This window comes from Manihot esculenta, chromosome 16 (genome assembly GCF_001659605.2).
Source record: "Manihot esculenta cultivar AM560-2 chromosome 16, M.esculenta_v8, whole genome shotgun sequence".
Classification (NCBI taxonomy): Eukaryota; Viridiplantae; Streptophyta; class Magnoliopsida; order Malpighiales; family Euphorbiaceae; genus Manihot; species Manihot esculenta.
The window spans coordinates 17,116,261-17,135,943 of NC_035176.2; the positions used below are offsets into that span (position 1 = coordinate 17,116,261).

General features: G+C 36.2%; 1 pseudogene; it reads right to left on the reverse strand.

Annotated features, from left to right (window-relative positions):
* Positions 1-6,435: 6,435 nt before the first annotated feature.
* On the reverse strand, positions 6,436-8,947 carry LOC110603242 (annotated as a pseudogene).
* Positions 8,948-19,683: the final 10,736 nt, after the last annotated feature.

The window sequence follows — 19,683 nt, forward strand, 5'->3', positions numbered from 1 at the left end:
CGACTCCCATAGCGGAGGATCCCCCTATTGTCAAATCTGAACTCACTGTCCTTGCCTGACTGAACAGTCCTGGCAATCTTCACTAACTCTGGGTCCTCATGCTGTTTCTGAGCCACCTGCTCCAGAAACACGGGTGTCACTTTCATCTGAGCGACCAAGGCACCTGTACCAGACAACTCCAACTGTAGACCTTCATCAATGAGCTTGTAAAACTCCTTCACCACTGATCTCCTCTCTGCCGTGATGTGGGATAGACTGCCTAGTGACTTCCGGCTTAGGGCGTCTGCCACGACATTCGCCTTACCCGGATGATACTGAATCTTACAATCATAGTCACTCAGCAGCTCCACCCATCTCCTCTGCCTCAAGTTCAAATCCCTCTGACTCAAGATGTACTGCAAGCTTTTATGATCTGTGAAGATCTCACATTTTACCCCATAGAGGTAGTGCCTCCACATCTTGAGTGCAAAAATTACTGCTGCCATCTCAAGGTCATGTGTGGGGTAATTCAACTCATGCTTCTTTAGCTGCCTAGAAGCATAAGCAATCACCTTCTCATTCTGCATAAGCACACAACCCAGTCCCACACGGGACGCATCACAAAAGACTGTAAAGTCTGCATCACTAGATGGCAGAGCTAACACTGGTGCTGAAGTCAACCTCTTCTTAAGCTCTTCAAAACTCTCCTCGCACTGGTCGGTCCACAGAAACTTCTGATTCTTCCTGGTTAGTCTGGTTAGAGGAGCTGCAATTTTCGAGAAGTCCTGAACGAACCTCCTGTAGTAACCTGCCAAACCCAAGAAACTCCTGATCTCTGTTACTGAAGTGGGTCTAGGCCAGTTAGCTACAGCTTCTACCTTCTTGGGGTCCACCTCTATCCCATTCTCTGACACTACATGCCCCAAGAATGAAATGCTCCTCAACCAGAACTCACACTTAGAGAACTTGGCATACAAGCCATGTTCCCTCAAGGTCTGTAGAACCAACCTCAGATGATGGGCATGCTCCTCTGCATTCCTGGAATACACCAAGATATCATCTATGAAGACAATAACGAAGTGATCCAGGTACTGGCTAAACACTCTATTCATGAGATCCATGAATGCTGCAGGGGCGTTGGTTAACCCGAACGGCATTACAAGGAACTCAAAATGCCCATATCTGGTCCTGAAAGCTGTCTTTGGCACGTCCTCTTCCCTGATCCTCAGCTGATGGTACCCCGATCTCAGATCTATTTTGGAGAAACAACCCACTCCTGCTAGCTGGTCGAATAGATCGTCGATCCTTGGCAATGGGTACTTGTTCTTGGTAGTGACTTTGTTCAACTGCCTGTAGTCGATACAAAGTCTAAGGGATCCATCCTTCTTTCTCACAAACAAAACCGGAGCACCCCAGGGTGAGGTACTCGGTCGGATGAAGCCCTTGTCTACCAGCTCTTGCAACTGTTCTTTCAATTCTTTCAATTCTGCTGGCGCCATCCTGTAGGGAGGGATAGAGATCGGTCGGGTTCCAGGCATTAGTTCTATCTCGAACTCTATCTCCCTAGCAGGTGGTAAACCTGGCAGCTCGTCTGGGAACACATCTAAGAACTCTCTAACCACTGGCACCGAGGCGGGCTCTCTAACCTGACTGCTAAGCTCTCTCACATGAGCCAAATACCCCTGACATCCCCTCCTGAGCAACCTACGAGCCTGAAGAGCTGATATCAGACCTCTAGGTGTACCCCTCCTGTCTCCTCTGAAGACAACCTCAGACCCATCCTGACCTCTGAACCTGACTACCTTGTCCCTGCAGTCCAAGGTAGCACCATGGGTAGATAACCAGTCCATCCCTAGAATGACGTCAAAATCTGTCAAATCTAGAACCACTAGGTCGGCGGACAAGCATCTTCCTTCAACAAACACAGGACTACACTGGCAGACTGACTCTGCCACAGATGGATCACACTTGGGTCCACTGACCCAGAGAGGACACTCTAACCCAGAAGTCATCAGACCTAACCTCCCCACGGCTCTCGGAGCAATAAAAGAATGAGATGCACCATGGTCCATCAAGGCATACACATCTGAACAACCAATGACTAAGTTACCTGCCACCACGGTGTTAGATGCATCTGCCTCCTGCTGAGTCATTGTGAAGATCCGTGCTGGAGCTGATGGACCTTCACCTCTGAAACCCGCTGAAGAAGAGGCTGCCCCTCTCCCTCTGCCTCTGCCACTGGCCTGAGTCATGGCTGGAGCTGCTGGCTGAGCCACACTACCAGAAGCTGTCTGCTGAGACTGTACTCCAAAAGCTGCCCTAGGACACTCCCGAGCCATGTGTCCCTCTTGCCCGCATCTGAAGCAGGCTGCTGTCCCAGCCCGACAAACTCCCCTGTGTAGCCTACCACACTTTGCACAAACTGCATTATCCGCACCAGAGCTTGAGCCACTCCCTAATCCCAGACTGGACTTGACTTTGTTCCAGAACTTGTTCTTCTTCGACTTCTTAGGACCTCTGTCCCACTTTTTACTACCTGAAGCTGCTGCATTTAGAGAAGAAGAGCCTGGGGTCTTAGAACCGGAAGACTGTGCCACTGACTGCTTGACTTTCCCCTCGATGATAGCACTAGCCTCCATTCTCCTAGCCATATCCACTATGGCATGGAAGCTCTCCCTATCTGCGGACTGAATCAAGGAGGAATACCTGGAGTGAAGTTTCATGATATACCTCCTTGACTTCTTCTGGTCTGTGTCAAGAGTTTGCCCTGCAAATGGCAACAGCTCCAAGAATCTGTCGGTGTACTCCTCTACACTCATTTCCTCTGTCTGCCTTAACTGTTCAAACTCAATCATCTTCATCTCTCTTGAACTGTCAGGAAAAGCCCATCCTGCAAATTCATTTGCAAACTCCTCCCACGATAGGCTGTCCAACCTCGGGCTCACATAGTTCTTAAACCACTCACGGGCCTTTTTGCATTTTAATGTGAACCCAGCCATCTGAATGGCTCTGCTGTCATCTGCCCCTATCTCATCTGTAATTGTTTTGACCCTTTCTAGGTACACAAACGGGTCATCACCGGTTTCAAACTGGGGAGCACCCAACTTCATATAATCGGTCATCTTGACCTTGCTCCCACCAGATGAGTTAGGCTTAGGTATATGGGTTGCTGGAACTGTGGGTTCTACTGATGATGGAGGAGGTGCAACATTTTCTGAGGTAAGGTTAGCTGGATTTGGATAGTAGGGTGGAGGTGGATACATTGGGTATTGTGAATATGGTGGGTAGTATGGTGGGTATGGCATCTGTGTGGGATAAGGGGTGAAGCTAGGGTAATCCGATGTACCTCCCATCGAATACCCGGGATTTTGTGAGAAGTGTGGGTAGTGGGGTGGCTGAACAAATCCCGAGGCCTGAGTGCCTCCTTGGGACTCTCCCATACCTTCTTCTTCTGACATATTAACTCCCAAACTGCCATCCCTCCTCTGCTCTACATCCATATCGTCCCCCATGTCCTCTGACGCTCCTCCCTGAACTGTTCCTCTGACTGGTCTGCTCCTACCCAGATCCAGAGACCTTCTAGGGTCTCTAACTGCTCTATCCCTACTAGACCTGCTAGACATTGCCCTAGGCAATGCTGGAGGACGGGCGCTCGTGCCCTCATCCTCAGGTGGCACTCCAGTCAATCTCGCTGATCGACGAGTTCCCCTCATCCTGTTTTTCTGAAAAACAGTACACATAGCACAAACATTAGCATCATATGGTTCATGTGGGCACACATGAACCCCCATCACATACATCACATATCATAGCATATCATTAATGCACATGTATAAAATCATGGCATTCCACATCATCATGCAAGACAGGACTCCACATCCTATCCTAGTGGACATGATCTTTCCTATTGTGCTTGACCTTCTATAACATCTATGAGCCCGACACTCTAGGTCCGACCATATGAACCTAGGGCTCTGATACCATTCTGTAACGTCCCGAAAATCGGACCGCTACCGGCGCTAGGATCCAGATGGGCTTAAGGCCGCCGGGACCCATAGCAAGCCTGACATATAACCTGTAAACCTGTTTAATCCCATACATGATCAACAATACTCATAAACCTGTAAACTTTCTCATACATCAACCAAGCTCAACCTATACATAATCATATACAAAAACATAAACCTCCACTGGAGTCCTCATCAAATGCTCCAATGGGGTAACTCATCGTACATTAAGCTTGGTTGAACCATAACATCATTTCTCATAAAAGATCATGCATTTTAAAAGGGATTGCACAACTAGGGTCAAGCACACTTCTAAACCTCATCATTACATAACATAACTATACAATACTCTTACATTACATCATCATAGATCTCATGTCCACATCTAAACTATTACATGAACTCATCTTTACTCTTGCTGACCTCCTGGTCTACCCTGTACCTGCACACCTGGGGGTTAAGGGAAAGGGGTGAGCTACAAGAGCCCAGTGAGCAGAATAATAAAACATTACATTTTAAATTCATACTTTCATGAAATGCGTCACATCACAAACAAGCCACATCAAGGGTAAACCTGTCACCAACTAGTCCCATCGTCATAACTATTGCCAGCGGCGTAGTCAAAGGCTCACTGGACTTCCTGTAAACATAACATAACTTACACTGCCCCAAGGCCTTATTAGGCACTTGGTCTTGGCGTCCCATGGTGCCAAGGGCGTAGTCAAAGGCTCCCTGGTCTTTCTTTCTCATAGTGCCAGGGGCGTAGTCAAAGGCTCCCTGGTCTTCCTGCCAGGAACTAGTGGATCATCCAGTATTTACCCACATCAACAACATAATATGCAATGCATCATATTCGTGAATTTCTAATGCAAACAACCTAGAATATCACATGGCATATATGATGTATGAACATGCTCAAAATTCTATATTTCATTAATTTAAAACTTTAGAGTTTATTCTACTCACCTTTGGCTAGCTCTGAAAAGACACTGAAGCAGCTATCACTGCTGGGGTCCTCGGTTCCTCGGGTTCGTACCTACACAGGCGGACTCAAATGAGGGACCACACATACATGAACATAACTCTAAAAATACCCCCAAAAACCCCCTAGAATATCATGAAATAATCATAGAAAAACATGCATGAAATGGCTGAACAGGGCACTTTTGGCGGCAGGTTCGGCGGCCGAAAGTCCCTCGAGAGCCGAAAATCAGGCACTTTCGGCGGCACGTTCGGCGACCGAAAGTCCCAGACAGATCCGAAAGTCTTCTTTCAGGGGCAAGCTTCGGCAGCCGAATGCTGCCTCCATAAGGGGGTTCGGCGGCCGAAAGTTCCTTCGGCTGCCGAACCTGGTTTCTCCCAAAAGGGCAGAAACTTGGCTCACATGAGCCTCTTGCCTCCCAAAACCTCAAATCATGCATAAGGCTCAACTAGGACATGCATACAAGTTCCTAGGGGTCTCAAACAGTCATATACCCCAACTACAACACTTCAAACATACACAAACAACACACATTGTTCAAAACATCAATATTAACCCATAACTCAACATATAACCTAACATGCATTTCTACCCATAGATCTTGCATAAAACTTATTTAAAACACATAAGGAGCTTAAGATCGGCTCTTACCTCTTGAAGATCGAGAGGGAGACAACCTAAACTAGGAGATCCACGAAAATGAGCTCCTGAGTTCCCAAAGCTCCAAAACTTGTTTCAAAAGTTCAAAACCTTCAATGCAAGCTTAAAACTCAAGAAAAATGGTGGGGATTTGAAGGAAGAACACTAGATTTGGAAGAGGGAGGTCGGAAGCTAGCTGTGGTCGAAAATGGGAGAAAGCTCGCCCATTTCGGCCAAGTGACCCTTTTATAGGTGGCTGGCCAGGCCACGTTCGGGGGCCGAAAGTGCTTCCGCATGCATGCCATGTTCGGCGGCCGAACTTGAGTTTCGGCGGCCGAACCTGGACTTCCCTCACTCATGCTTTCGGGAGCCTAACGTGCCTCCAAAACGCATGCATGTTCGGCGGCCGAACTTGACTTTCGGCGGCCGAACCTGGGTTTTTCCTCCAAGGACTTTTCATGTAAAAACTCATTTAATTTCATACTTAAAACACTAAAATTCATGAAAACATTTTACAAAAACATGATTTTACCCCTTCTAGAGGTTCCCGACAACCGAAATTCCACCGGACGGTAGGAATTCCTATACCGGAGTCTAGCCGGGTATTACAGCTCCCATCTTGTTTTCCATCTCTGCTTCGAGTCTTTTCTTAAAAAAAGGTAAGCTTAATCTTTCCCTTTTGTTGCTCTTGTGAGTTTAGGATAGATTTTGTAGGTTACTTTTAAGAGCTATGGTTTTGCATGCACGAATTTTGGGGTATTATGGGTTTAAGTTTGAATATGTGCTTTAATCTTTATTTAATGGTTGCATGTGGAAGTTTAAACTAGATTAGAGTGGTTTTTCGTGTGCTGAATGGTTATAGAATGTAATCTTTGGTCCATTTTGCATACCCTTCTCAAAAATAACTTCCAGCACTTTCTTCTCCTGAACAACTTTTCCACCTTTGCATTGAGGGTAGCGATCCCTGTTATTAATGGTCTCACTAGTACCTTACATTACTACAAGGATGTTGCATTTGCTAGATCATAGATGGAGCAGGCTGTCTTATGGAGACCTTCATTCCAGAACCTTGGAAACCTGAACATGTCATAGATGCACCAGATTTAGACCCTTTACCACAAATTTACACAAAATCCTCAAGTTATCCATATAAGATACGAAAATCAAGGTACTAATCATATTCCAACACTGACTCTTTGCATTTTGAGCATATAACATTGCGGGAAAGAGACAACTTCTTAAAGGTGCCATTATAGAGATTCTCCAAAGGAACCTTGAGAGGATGGATGACATCCTCACCCCTCTTCTGCGTATAGCCTCTGCTGCTACCACCACCTGTTGAGAAACAAAATTTTCAAGTGACAATGCTTTGCATTCATGCCACAAATTGAAAAATCACAAGATTTAATTGTTTGTAATCCTCACCACGAAATGGGTTACCACTAAGGAAGGATTGAAAAATGTCAAATGGGTCATGAGAACCCCCTTCACCACCCATTCCCCCCTTGAGGGTGTCCTCGCCATATTGATCATATATCTCACGTTTCTTCAGGTCACTCAAAACCTCATAAGCTTGGGCCAACTCTTTGACCTAAAAGGCCGGCGGTAATAAACAATTATAATAAAACATAACCATGATAGCAACAACTATAAAATTAGACTATTATATTTCCCTAAAAACTGGAAATTAAAATTGAAAGTATCAAACTATTAGAAATCAACTAAAATTGTCAAAGTTTGTTTCCTGTAGCAAATTATCATAAAAAACTTGACGAATTACCAACAAACAAACCATCAAAAGATAATCTTTACAAACCGACAACTTCCAAAATTGTGTAATAATAATCACAAAGCCAAAATATATAACCATAAGACACAGATCTAATGCTAAAAGAACAAAATTTATCCTCACAATCAAAATAGCATAAAAAAAAGCCCATATAAATTTAGGTGACAAAAGCCAAGTAAATTTCAAAAACACTGAATTCCACAAAATGCATTTCAGACTATGGCATGTATTTCACAACATAATATCAAGTCTCATAAACAAGGAACATAGTATAAAAGAGAAACGATATTTAATATTCTTACATGATGCATGAATACAAAAGAAATACGTAAAAGAGCAATGTTTAGTATCAAATAATTTTATTACACTATTAGTGATTATATAGATTTTCTTTAAAATATATGTAAATTTATTTATTGAAATAATAAACATTACTATTAATATTTTTATTCACCAAAAATAAAATAAATATAATAATTATTTTAAGAAGGATAAAAATATTTTTATGCTATAAATATATGATTATAATCTTCGAATAATAAATTATATAGTTTTATTTATTTTTTATTTTATTATTGGTTGAAATTTTTATTTATTTATTATTATTATTATATAATTTTATGCTAACTTTTTGACATACTATTGCTTGAATACTTCAATTTTTTTGAGTAAATTTATTAGATTAACTTGAAATGATTCTATTATATTGATAACTAATAAATTATTTTGAATAAGATAAAAAAAGTAATTATTTTCAAACAATTTTAATAAAAAAATGTCTGATAACATAAAAATATATATTTTCGTATAAAATAGGATAATTTATCTGAACCTATTTTACTTCACAATTTTAAGCAACAAAATAAGAATAATATAGTTTAACTTTTGTGAAAATTTGAAAAATATGATATGTTGTTGGCCGGCTCTATTATACGGAAGAAGTAAAGAAGACCATTGGACACTATTGCTCTGCTATAGTGAGCTAGTGGTTCATTCTCTTACATTCACCATCCTTATTATATGTAATATTACGCCGCCATCGCCCAAAATAATCTATAAGCTATCACTACAAAATATGACCACTTGACAAAAATCTGATAGGTGGGTAACGCGATCACATCCGAAGAAATGAAGACTTAGAGACCTTAACACCCGGTTCATCATTAAAACTCGCCTTCCCCTAAATAGGACGAGTTTCGACATAAAGTTATTGTCAGCAGACATAATCCAGCGGGCCCTGTTACGTTTGTAATCACGGGATCTTTGACTAGTTAATCCGGCGGGATCCCTTATCAAATTGGCCGGCCACATCATCGCTGGATCACCAGAAAATGCTATATTTATCTCCCTCTCCTTATATTATAAAAAGAAAACGATCACAGAGACAAAGATACCCAATTCTCTTACACAACTATTCTCAAGTTCTACATTAGCTCTATTCTCCAATTTACTAATTTGAGCATCGGAGTGGCTGCCGTGGGAACCCACCACTTCACATTCTCTTTCTTGCAGGTTTAGCCAATCACAACGCAGCTCTACTTTTAGCCGCATTATTTGATTCCGTTGCCGAGAAATCGATTGAATTCTTTCTGTTTATTTGGATTAAAGTCAATCTCTTATTCCTTTTCTCTAAGACGGAAATCTCTTTAGTCTTTTTTACAAAATGACTGGAACTTCCCAAGCTGCTACTAAAGTTGCAACCGATGAGGGCGCTATCATTTTTTCACCTCTGGCAGTGTACAAAATATGTCCTCAATAGTCAATGAAGTAGATCTCAACAATCTGAACAACAAGCAAATGATTCAAAATATCCAGAAGTTGTAGAATATTTTCATGCAGTATAAGACTCAGGGGAAGGCGTCAGTCACGGCTACCAGGAGAAGGGATGAAGCCCCTTGTTGACACCCCAAGGACTCGTACAGAGGCGATTAAAAGACGGTCCAAAGGGAAGGCGAAGGTTGAAGAAGATGAATAAGACAATGTTCCTAAATGTGTAGACTAGAAGCTGGCACGAGCTGTTCAAAAGTACTAGAAGGAACAAGAGAAAGACTTTGGCATGGAGGATGCCTCGCCTCTTTCAAAATAAATTTTGACAGAAACTTTTCCAAACAAGTTCAAATTACCCAGTTTGGACAAATATGATGGAACAACAGATCCCATAAGTCACTTCACGACCATGCAGTTTCAGGCCGTTAATGACTTTGTGTTGTACTGAGTGTTTTCGTCAACACTCACAGGTTTAACTCATAAATGGTACCAACATCAGAGCCCATATTTAATTCAAAACTTTACGCAGTTCGCTACGTTAGTTAAATCTAGATTTATTACTTGTATACCTCCTAAAAAACTCTCCTCTGACTTGTGGAAGATCTGCCAAGGAGATGGCAAGTCTTTAAGGAATTTTATCTCATAGTTTAATAGTGAAACAATATAAGTGGAGGAGTTAAATCATGAGATAGCGTATGAGGCACTGAAGAAAAAGAAAGGAATACGCAATATCAAGTTTATGGATTCCTTAATCAAAAACTCAATCGCAACATATCAACATAATAGAAAAAATTTAGAAATATATCAGGCTGGATGATAAAGTTTAAGCATTGAGGGAGGACAAGAGGGCGAACTGAAAACAAAATCAAAAGCTAAGAGGTAAGAGGTAAGGACGTGAAGGAGACTGCAGGAATTACCTCATCCCTCGGATGAGGGATGTCCATAATTTAAAATTATTTAATAATTTAATATTATTAAAATTAAATATATTTCTATAATATTATCTTAATTTTGATATTTGTATTTATTAATGTATATAACCAAAATTTAAATATTTATTTATAATAAATATTAATTTTTCACTTTAATATTTAAATCTAATAGTTTATAATTAAAAGAACAACATATTATCTAATAATTTTATATTATCAAATTATTTATATATTTCATAATGATTTAATCTTTAATTTAAAATTGAAATATTTATAAAAAATTATATTTTTATCAAAATTAATAATATATAAATAATTTAAATTGAGATATAATGTAAGCCAGAAATAAAAACTCACCAGATCATTAGAAAAAAAAAAAACTTACCTGATTACTAATGGCACCTGTTAATAAATATATCAATCATAGAATAATTTTATTACTTAAAAATATATATCATTAAATTATTATTAATTCAATCTTAATTTTGATAAATATTTATTTTTCTTTCTTTACTTTTTTATGGGATGTTTATATAAAAAAAATTATATATTTCAAACTCAAAAATCACATATATACACATATTAAATTACAGTTTGTACGAACATTACATAAAATATGTGAAAGTTTTAATTGGAAATTAAGGTAGCGGTACAAATGGTATCCCTGAAAATTAAGTTAACAATGCAATTGAAACATGAGAGATTTAAGGTGGGTTTCAGACTCAAGGAGTTAATGGTGCGAGTTTAGTGGCATTAGAGAAGAAAATACTTTATAAGCAATTGCATGTAGATGTACAATATTTTTCCATTAAATCTGATTCAATTTTAACTTAATTTATCTCATAATATTCTTTTTATTTGTTGTCTCTAAATTAACAAAAATTGCTAAACCCTTTAAATAATATAGTATAATGTGATTTTAGTATTATTGAACAATTCATATATTTATAATATGCAGATTATAATATCATGAATTTGTATCCTAATTAAATTTTACTAGTTACTAATTTATGAGAACTCAATCACACTCAAATAAATATTCATCTGTTATTATTTTAATATTGTGATAATTATTTTTGATATTTTTTAAATAATATTTAAATTTATTATTTTAATAATCGTATATAAAAATTTTAAATTTTTTAATTATTATATATATAATATTATTTTTTAAAATAGATAACAATATTATACTTTATATTAATTTTAGTTAGTTAAGAAAATTTTCAAAAAAAATATATAAAATATAATAACATTAAACTTTTAGCATATCTACCATTAAATTTATAGGTTTGATATATATATGTATCTTATATATCAAACCTCTAAATTTAATGGTAGATATGTTAAAAGTTTAATGTTATTATATCTTATATATTTTTTTAATTTTCATAATTAACTAAAATTAATATGAAATATAATATTATTATTTATTTTAAAAAATAATATAAAAAAGTGTCCTATTAAATTTACAGTTATATTTATACAATAACTCTAATGAAATTTAACAGCAATTATTGTATTTTATACGATATAATAATGATATGCTATTATAAGAAGTATAAACTACAAATATCATTAAACCAAAAAATTGTGAGCTACTTTCGACACCGATTTTTCTCTGTGGTCCCTTTGTGACTCGATATTCTCGCCTTTTTTCTATTCCTTAAACCTAACTTCTTCTTTCCCCTTACACATGGAAGACGATCTATGTCAATTGATTATCGAAGAAGAAGAAGATGTTGTCCCTATTAAGAGGTTCAGAGATATTTCAATCGTCACTTATGATTTCTGTATGGTGGAGATGTTTCTCACATACAATTCAATCAATTTTCAGAATATGCAGACCTCTTTGGCAGATTTATGGCGGTAATAATCGGACAGTTATTGCATTGAAGGATTTGGTTCTTAGTTACAAGCTGGACATTTTATTTTTTATGGAAACAAAAACTCTTAGTTCTCCTATAGAATTTTTTCGTAATTTTTTACATTTTGATGGTTGTTTCTTAGTCAATAAACAAGGATTGGGAGGAGACCTTTCGTTAATATGGAAGAGTCATGGGTCTATTTCTGTGGTTGCCTTTTCTTTAAATTTTATTGATTCGGTTTATTTCGAAAGGTAATGTTCAATGGAGGTTTACTAGTTATTATGGGTTTCCGGAATCGCAACGACTACGTTAGTCTTATGCAGGGGTTTATTCGAGCTTTATCTCGTAGAAACTCTCTTTCGTGACTTTTTTCGGGAGACTTTAATGATTTATGCTCGAGAGATTAAAAAGAAGGAGGAGTATCTTTGTCAAATTATCTTATGCAGGGGTTTAGACAGGCACTTGCCAAATTATTTTTGTTAGACTCTAGAACTGATATTTCTGTTAGATGGGTTCGTCATAATGCTACTCTAATTGCTCATACTTTGGCTAGAAAGTCTATCAGATATAATCGTCTTTCTGTTTGGGATGTTATCCCTTTTCGTTTATGAAATTTTATTAATACAATATGTAGTTTTGCTTTTAAAAAAAATATTATTATTTATTTAGCTAATTAATTATTAATAAATAAATCTTTTCCGTATATTTACAAAAACATTTAACTTCATATTTTTGTAAATATTCAAAAATTTATTTTTATATTAATTTATTATACGCTATAATTTTATAATAATCATATTATAAGCATAATATTAAATAACTCATACTAATTTACCTATACTATATATATATATAATATTTATATATATAATATAAATAATAACATTAGTATCTACTTTATATTCTTATTTTAAAAAATTTTATGTTATTATGTCTTATATATCTTTTTAAAATTTTTTCTAACTAATTAAAATTAATATAAAATATAATATTATCATCTATTTTAAAAATTAAATTTAAAAAAATAAAATTATCAATTATTTAAATAATTAAGTATGGTTATAAATAATTTAAAGATTTAAGGGTATTCCCCAATAGATTATAGATATAGATCATAGAATTATAAATTATGAAATTAAATAAAATTTCAATCCAACCGCATTTTATTGTTTTCTTTAATTAGTTTAAGCTTTATTAGATGTTTTATTTATAAAGAATTATACTCTCATTAGGATTATATTAAATATACGTAAAATAATTTTAAAAATTAAAATTTTTATTTTGTATTATTACTTAATTTTTATAAATATTAAAAGTATAAGATATTTTAATTTATACTAAAACTCGCTGTCTCATTCACTTTTATATATATTATAAATTTAATACTATTAGAAGTTCTATATATGAAAAATTATACTCTCATTAGGATTATATTGAATATACATAAAATAATTTAAAAAATTATAATTATAATTTTATATTATTACTTAATTTTTATAAATATTAAGAACATTTTAGTTTATTCAAAAATTTTGCCCCCTCATTCACACTTTTATATATACTTTTATATATATTATAGATTTAAAAATCATAAATTGGTTATTGATTAGTCACCAAAATAATTATAGATTTGAGTTTGATACCACTTATATACGTGTACTGTATATGAATATATGGTGAGTGTTGACTTAATTTAGTTTTATATAAAGATGAGATGTTAGTCAATATGGAATTCATTATATGAGTAAACGGGTAAAATTTGTTATTAGAATCATTATTCTTGATAAGAAAGTTTCTGGCTAGGACGGCTTGACTTAAGTGGAAAAGTATCTTTTTGTATTAAGTCTAATTAATCAAAATTAGAATTATGATTGATCATAAGATTTAGTATACTACGATTTGACTTAACCATGATCTTAATTTGAGTTGGGATTCAGTAATAATAAGATATGAGTGCATAATAATTTATGACCAAAGTTATAAAAAATAAAATAAATATTTTTTATTAATTGAATAGTCATGACATGTTATACTAAATATTAATAAGGATTTACGGGAGTTTAGAATTTATAAGAATATTATTCTAGATTGATAGAAAAAAGATTATATATCCATTATCAATTCTATGAACCTAACTAGTTACACACAAAATTGTTAAACTCCACGAATTAAATTAATTTATTGATTGATTAAAGAATTAATAAATTAATGAATTTAATTAACAATACGGTTGCAAAGTTTCTAGTATGACTTTGAATTAAACTTAATATAATGGTATTACTTAAATAAATGGTGGAAAATATTGATTTCATATATGATAAGGATTAAAAAAAAAAAATCTCCTACAAATATTTTGAGATATTTATTGGGTGAAAATATATATAGATTTTTTTGCCATGCAAGACATACATCTCAAAGCCATAAAGTGGCAAAGATTACAAGAGTTGAGATAATTCTGAAAAATTATACAGATACTAACCAGAAGGCAACAAGTTACGTAAAGAAAGTTTAAGCAGCTAAATCAACAAAATAATTAACCATGAAGTATAGCTAAAACAGCAAAGCTAGTATCTTAGGGGTGATCAGACCAAATTTAAACTATTTTATCATGATGTTATTAATGTTAATTTACATTTTTCTGTTTAATTTTGTGGTTTTGATTTTATTTTGTAGAAAATGGTGTAAATGGGTAATTTGGAGAAAATGCTCTTAAAACTGCCTAAAATAGGATAAAGGAGAACAAGCATGCTTACACAAACCAAGTTGCAGCTGAAAAGGAGATAAATAAGGAAAGTACATTCAGCCAAATAATTTGAAATTCAAATTTTCAAATCTTCAAGAGCAATCAAAATTCAAAATTCAAAATTCAAAATTCAAAATTCAAAATTTAGCTTATTGAAGAAGCCAAATCTCAAGAAGATGCACTTGCCTCTCAAGCATTCAAAATTCAAAATTCAAAAGAGGACATTCAAAATTTGAAATTCAAAAGAAGGCTCCACCTCACAAGGAAACTTAGGGCAACACTTTCAGCCTATAAAAGCTTCAAGTGCCGCACACCTCTTCCTCTCTTCTTCCCTTCTCACATTCAGCCGCCGCACATCCTTCCTCTCCAAACACCGCCAGTTCTTCTTGCTTCTTCTTTTCTTTTATTTTCTTGTTTTGTTTCAGCCATGAGTGGCTGAAACTCTTTTTTCTAGTTGAAGATTAGGTGAAACTTTGGTTGTTTTATGGATTGGGAAATATGAACATACATTGTTTATCTTTTGTTTTTCAATATTTATGCAATTTCATGCTTAACTCCATTGTTGCTTTGTAGTTTAGATCAATAGGGCCAATTGATTCTTGATTGCAAGGTAATAATTTGTTAGTTTGGATAGTTTTAAGTCCGTAATTGCTTGGATTATTCAAATATAAGTAACTATTGGTCTAAAAACTAAGGAAATTGCATGATCTAATAATATCACCATGCGTTTGGATAGCTAGAATTAGGTCTCTCTATTTCTTAATGCAATTGACAGTAGTTAGATGCTAAAGGCCCAAGGGCGTTCCTTGGCAACTTATTGATTAGTAATTAATTAGAGGACATTCCCTAATTGATTTATGTTTAAGGAGGGATATGGTGGTGAGAAGCGTCTTCCATCTCCATAACTAATTTATTGAATCAAACAAAGGAACCTAAGTATCAATGATCAATCCCAACAACTGAAGTGGATCCAATTCTTCAACTAGAGCTTTTCTCATTATTGAATTTCTTTACTTTTATTATTTGTTTTACTTTATTGCTTTCAGTAGTAGTTTAATTCATCAATCTCAAAATCCCCCTTTTATTTACTTTCAGTTTATTTACTTGGTCTTGATAAGGAAAATAGGTAAGTATCAATTCCCTGTGGATTCGATCCTTTTGCCACTATCTGCAGTTGTAAAATTGTTGATAATTAGAAAGGTTATTTTTGACCGGCTCAATGCATGATTTAAGTGTGGGGGTGCATACTTCTTCTTTCTTCTTCTCCTCTTCTTCTTCTTCTTCTCCCTTCTTCCTTTCTTCTTCTATGAATTCACAATGCTTTCAGATTGCAAAAATTTTTTCTTTTCCTTTCAGTTTTGCGTTTCTTTCAGTTTAAATAGCCATAGTTGAAAATTTTTTCATTTTAGTTTGTTTATGCTTTCAATAATACACACACAACCACAACCTTCTTCTTCTTTTTGTTTTGCTCTACTCAAACTGATGAACTAGGTTGGATGAGTTTTTCTTTCCATGACCCCATTGATGTGATGACTCTTTAAACTTATGTTGAATCAATTGCAGTGAGTTGTATTCATGTTTGAGAATTGCCTTTTGAATTGAATCTTTGAGTTTGCCATGGTAAAAAATATATTGATGACCCTCAATTGATGAGAATAAATTAAAAGTTGTGTGAATGAACTTAACATGACTTGATTTAGCAATTGGTGTTGATTTGCCCAAATCATTGAGAGAAGGAAAATTCAGCAAAGGCAAAGACCTCAAAAGCACAAATCAAAAACTGTTCCAATGGTCAAAAGACTAAGAACAGAGCTAGTAGCCACTTGGAAAGGTGACCAACTGAGTAACTGGGGGTGGGTATCACAAATATGTACCTTCACGTCAAAAGGTTGGTGACTTTCTCAAGCAAAATTAAAAGTGCAAAAAGCCTGAATAAAGTACTTCAAGGTAAGGGCAAGTCACTCCGAAAGCTAGAAAAGGTCTTAACAAAAATGTGCATGTATGGTCTCTCTTGAGGAAAACAAATCCTAGCTATGGTAAGTAAAGGGAAACAAGGAAAGGAGGTAAGTAATCTTCATGCATATATTCTTCACTGCAATGATTCAAAATAGGTGTCTAGAGTAAAAGTTTAAGTGGAAATAAGGATCTAGAGCAAAGAAAACTTATTTGACTATGTTTATTTGCTTGAGGACAAGCAAAAGGCTAATTGTGGGGGTATTTGATAGAGCATATTTTAGTCCATATTATCATGATCTTATTGATGTTTATTTACACCTTTTCTACCTAATTTTGTGGTTTTAATCATGTTTTGCAGATATTAGGTCTAAAGAGACATTATGGAGAAAATGCTCTTAAAACTGCCAAAAAATGCCAAATCTGAAAAAGCCACCTTCGGAAGCACCTTCGAAAGCCGAAAGTCAAGTCCAGAGCCGAAAGTCACCCACCTTTGGAAGCACCTTTGGGAGCACTTTCGGAAGCCGAAAGTCACCCACCTTCGGAAGCACCTTCGGGAGCACTTTCGGTAGCCGAAAGTCAACCACCTTTGGAAGCACTTTCGGAAGCCGAAAGTCACCCACCTTCGGAAGCACCTTCGGCCGCTGAACCTTTGCTCCAGAGCCGAAAGTCCAGCCTTTGAAACTAAACTTAGGCGGCCGAAAGTCCCTCCGAACAGCCTCTTCCTTATTCAATAAGTCAAATCTTGAAGATCACATGTTTTTCACTTTATGCCATGCACATTCAATATTCAAATCAAGGCTCCACCTTCCTCTTTAGTGCATGAATAATGTGAAGAAGGCTTCTTGGACACACTTGGACAACAATTAAAAGACCAAAAAGGGCTTGCAACTCCACACATGCACATAGAAGACACAAGGGCACTTTGGGCAGCCTCTAAAAGATGCATGATACCCTAGGCAGCCTCTCAACACCTATTTAAAGGCCTCAAGAACACAAGATTTTCATGAATTCAACTCTCCAAGGTTCGGCCAAGGCTCTCCAAGGCTTCTCCCCTTTGGTTCTTCATCTTCTTGCTTTCTTTTCTTTTATTTTCTGTTTTGATTCAGCCATGAGTGGCTGAAACCCTTATTCTAGTTGAAGTTTGGTTGAAACTAAGGTTGTTTAAAGGGTTGTGAGATCTGAACATAAAGTGTTTGCTTTTGATTAGTTCAATATTCATGCAATTGTGCGCTTAATTCTAAGACTGCTTTGTTGTTTTGATCAAATTAGCCACTTGATTCTTGATTGCAAAGTTAATTGATTGTTAGTTGTGATATTTGTTAGTCCGTAATTACTGGAAATATTCTGACCTAAGAATACTTGGTGTAAAAACTAAGGAATTGCCTGATCTAGCAACATCTCATACGTTTGAGTAGCTATGATTGGATCTCTCTCATTCATTATGCAATTGACAATTGTTTTGATGGTGAGAAGCGTTTTCCACCCCCATAACTAATCTATTAAATGAATCAAGAAAACCTAAGTTTCAAAGATCAACCCAAATAACTAAAGTGGATCCATATCTTCAACTAGACCTTTCTCATATTGATTTCTTCTTTTATTTTGATTACTTGTTGTTTTAATTCCTTTCAATAGTTGTTAGTCAAATCAATCTCAAAAACCCCTTTTTACTTTATTGCACTTTACTTTCATTCAGCTTTCAATTACTTGCTTTCAATTGTGTTTTCACTTAGTTCTCTTGGTCTTGATTGAGAAAAATAAATAGGTAATCAATTCTCTGTGGATTCGATCCTTCACCACTATCTGCAGTTGTAAATTGTTGATAACCAAGAAGGTTATTTTTGACCGGCTTCGACAACCGCGAGTCAGCTGGCTAGACCACCTTCGAGGGCTGAAAGAGAGCTCCCGCAGCAGCACCATGTTCGATGGCCGAACATGAGGTTCAGCGGCCGAACCTGGGCTTATCCCTCAAAAACATTTTTCTTTCATTTTAAAACTTTAACTCAAAACCAATCACTAAAATCATGAAAAACATTTTGTAAAAACATATTTTACCCTTCTAAGAGGTTCTGGTATTTGAGATTCCAGATTCCAACGGGGATTCCATCGGAAAGTTGGAATTTCGACACCGGAGTCTAGCCGGGTATTACATTCTTCCCCCCTTAAGAACATTCGTCCCCGAATGTTCAAACAGCACACAAGCAAACATAACATCAAGAAAACATAGAAAACTTAAAACACTAACCTTAAAAGAGATGGGGGTATTGCTAGAGCATGGACTCTCGGGTCTCCCAGGTGCACTCTTCCATATTGTGGTGATTCCAAAGGACTTTCACCATCGCAATTTCCTTATTCCTCAATTTTCTAATTTGAGTGTCTACGATCCGCACTGGCTGCTCAACATAGATGAGATCTCCTAGGATATCCACATCAGGTTCATTAAGAACCTTGCCTGGATCTGACATGAACTTTCGTAACATGGAAACATAGAAAACCAGATGGATTCTCTCCATAGAAGCAGGCAAATCTAACTTATGAGATACATTCCCAACCTTTTGCAAGATTTCGAAGGATCCGATGTACCTTGGAGCTAGTTTACCTTTCTTCCCAAAACGAATCACACCTTTTATAGGAGACACCTTGAGCAACACCATATCTCCCTCCTGGAACACAACATGTTTCCTATGGACATCTACATAACTCTTCTGCCGACTCACAGCAGTTCTGATTCTTTCTCTAATAATAGGCACTACCCTACTGGTGATCTCAATTAACTATGCCCCTGCCAAGGCCCTTTCTCCCACTTCTTCCCAGCAAACAGGTGACCTGCACTTCCTCCCATATAGAGCTTCATAAGGAGCCATCCCTATACTAGCATGATGACTGTTATTGTACGCAAACTCCACCAGTAGTAGATGCTATCTCCAAGAACCGCCAAAATCTAGCACACACATTCTCAACATGTCTTCTACCGTTTAGATGGTCCTCTCTGACTGTCCGTCAGTTTGTGGATGGAAAGCA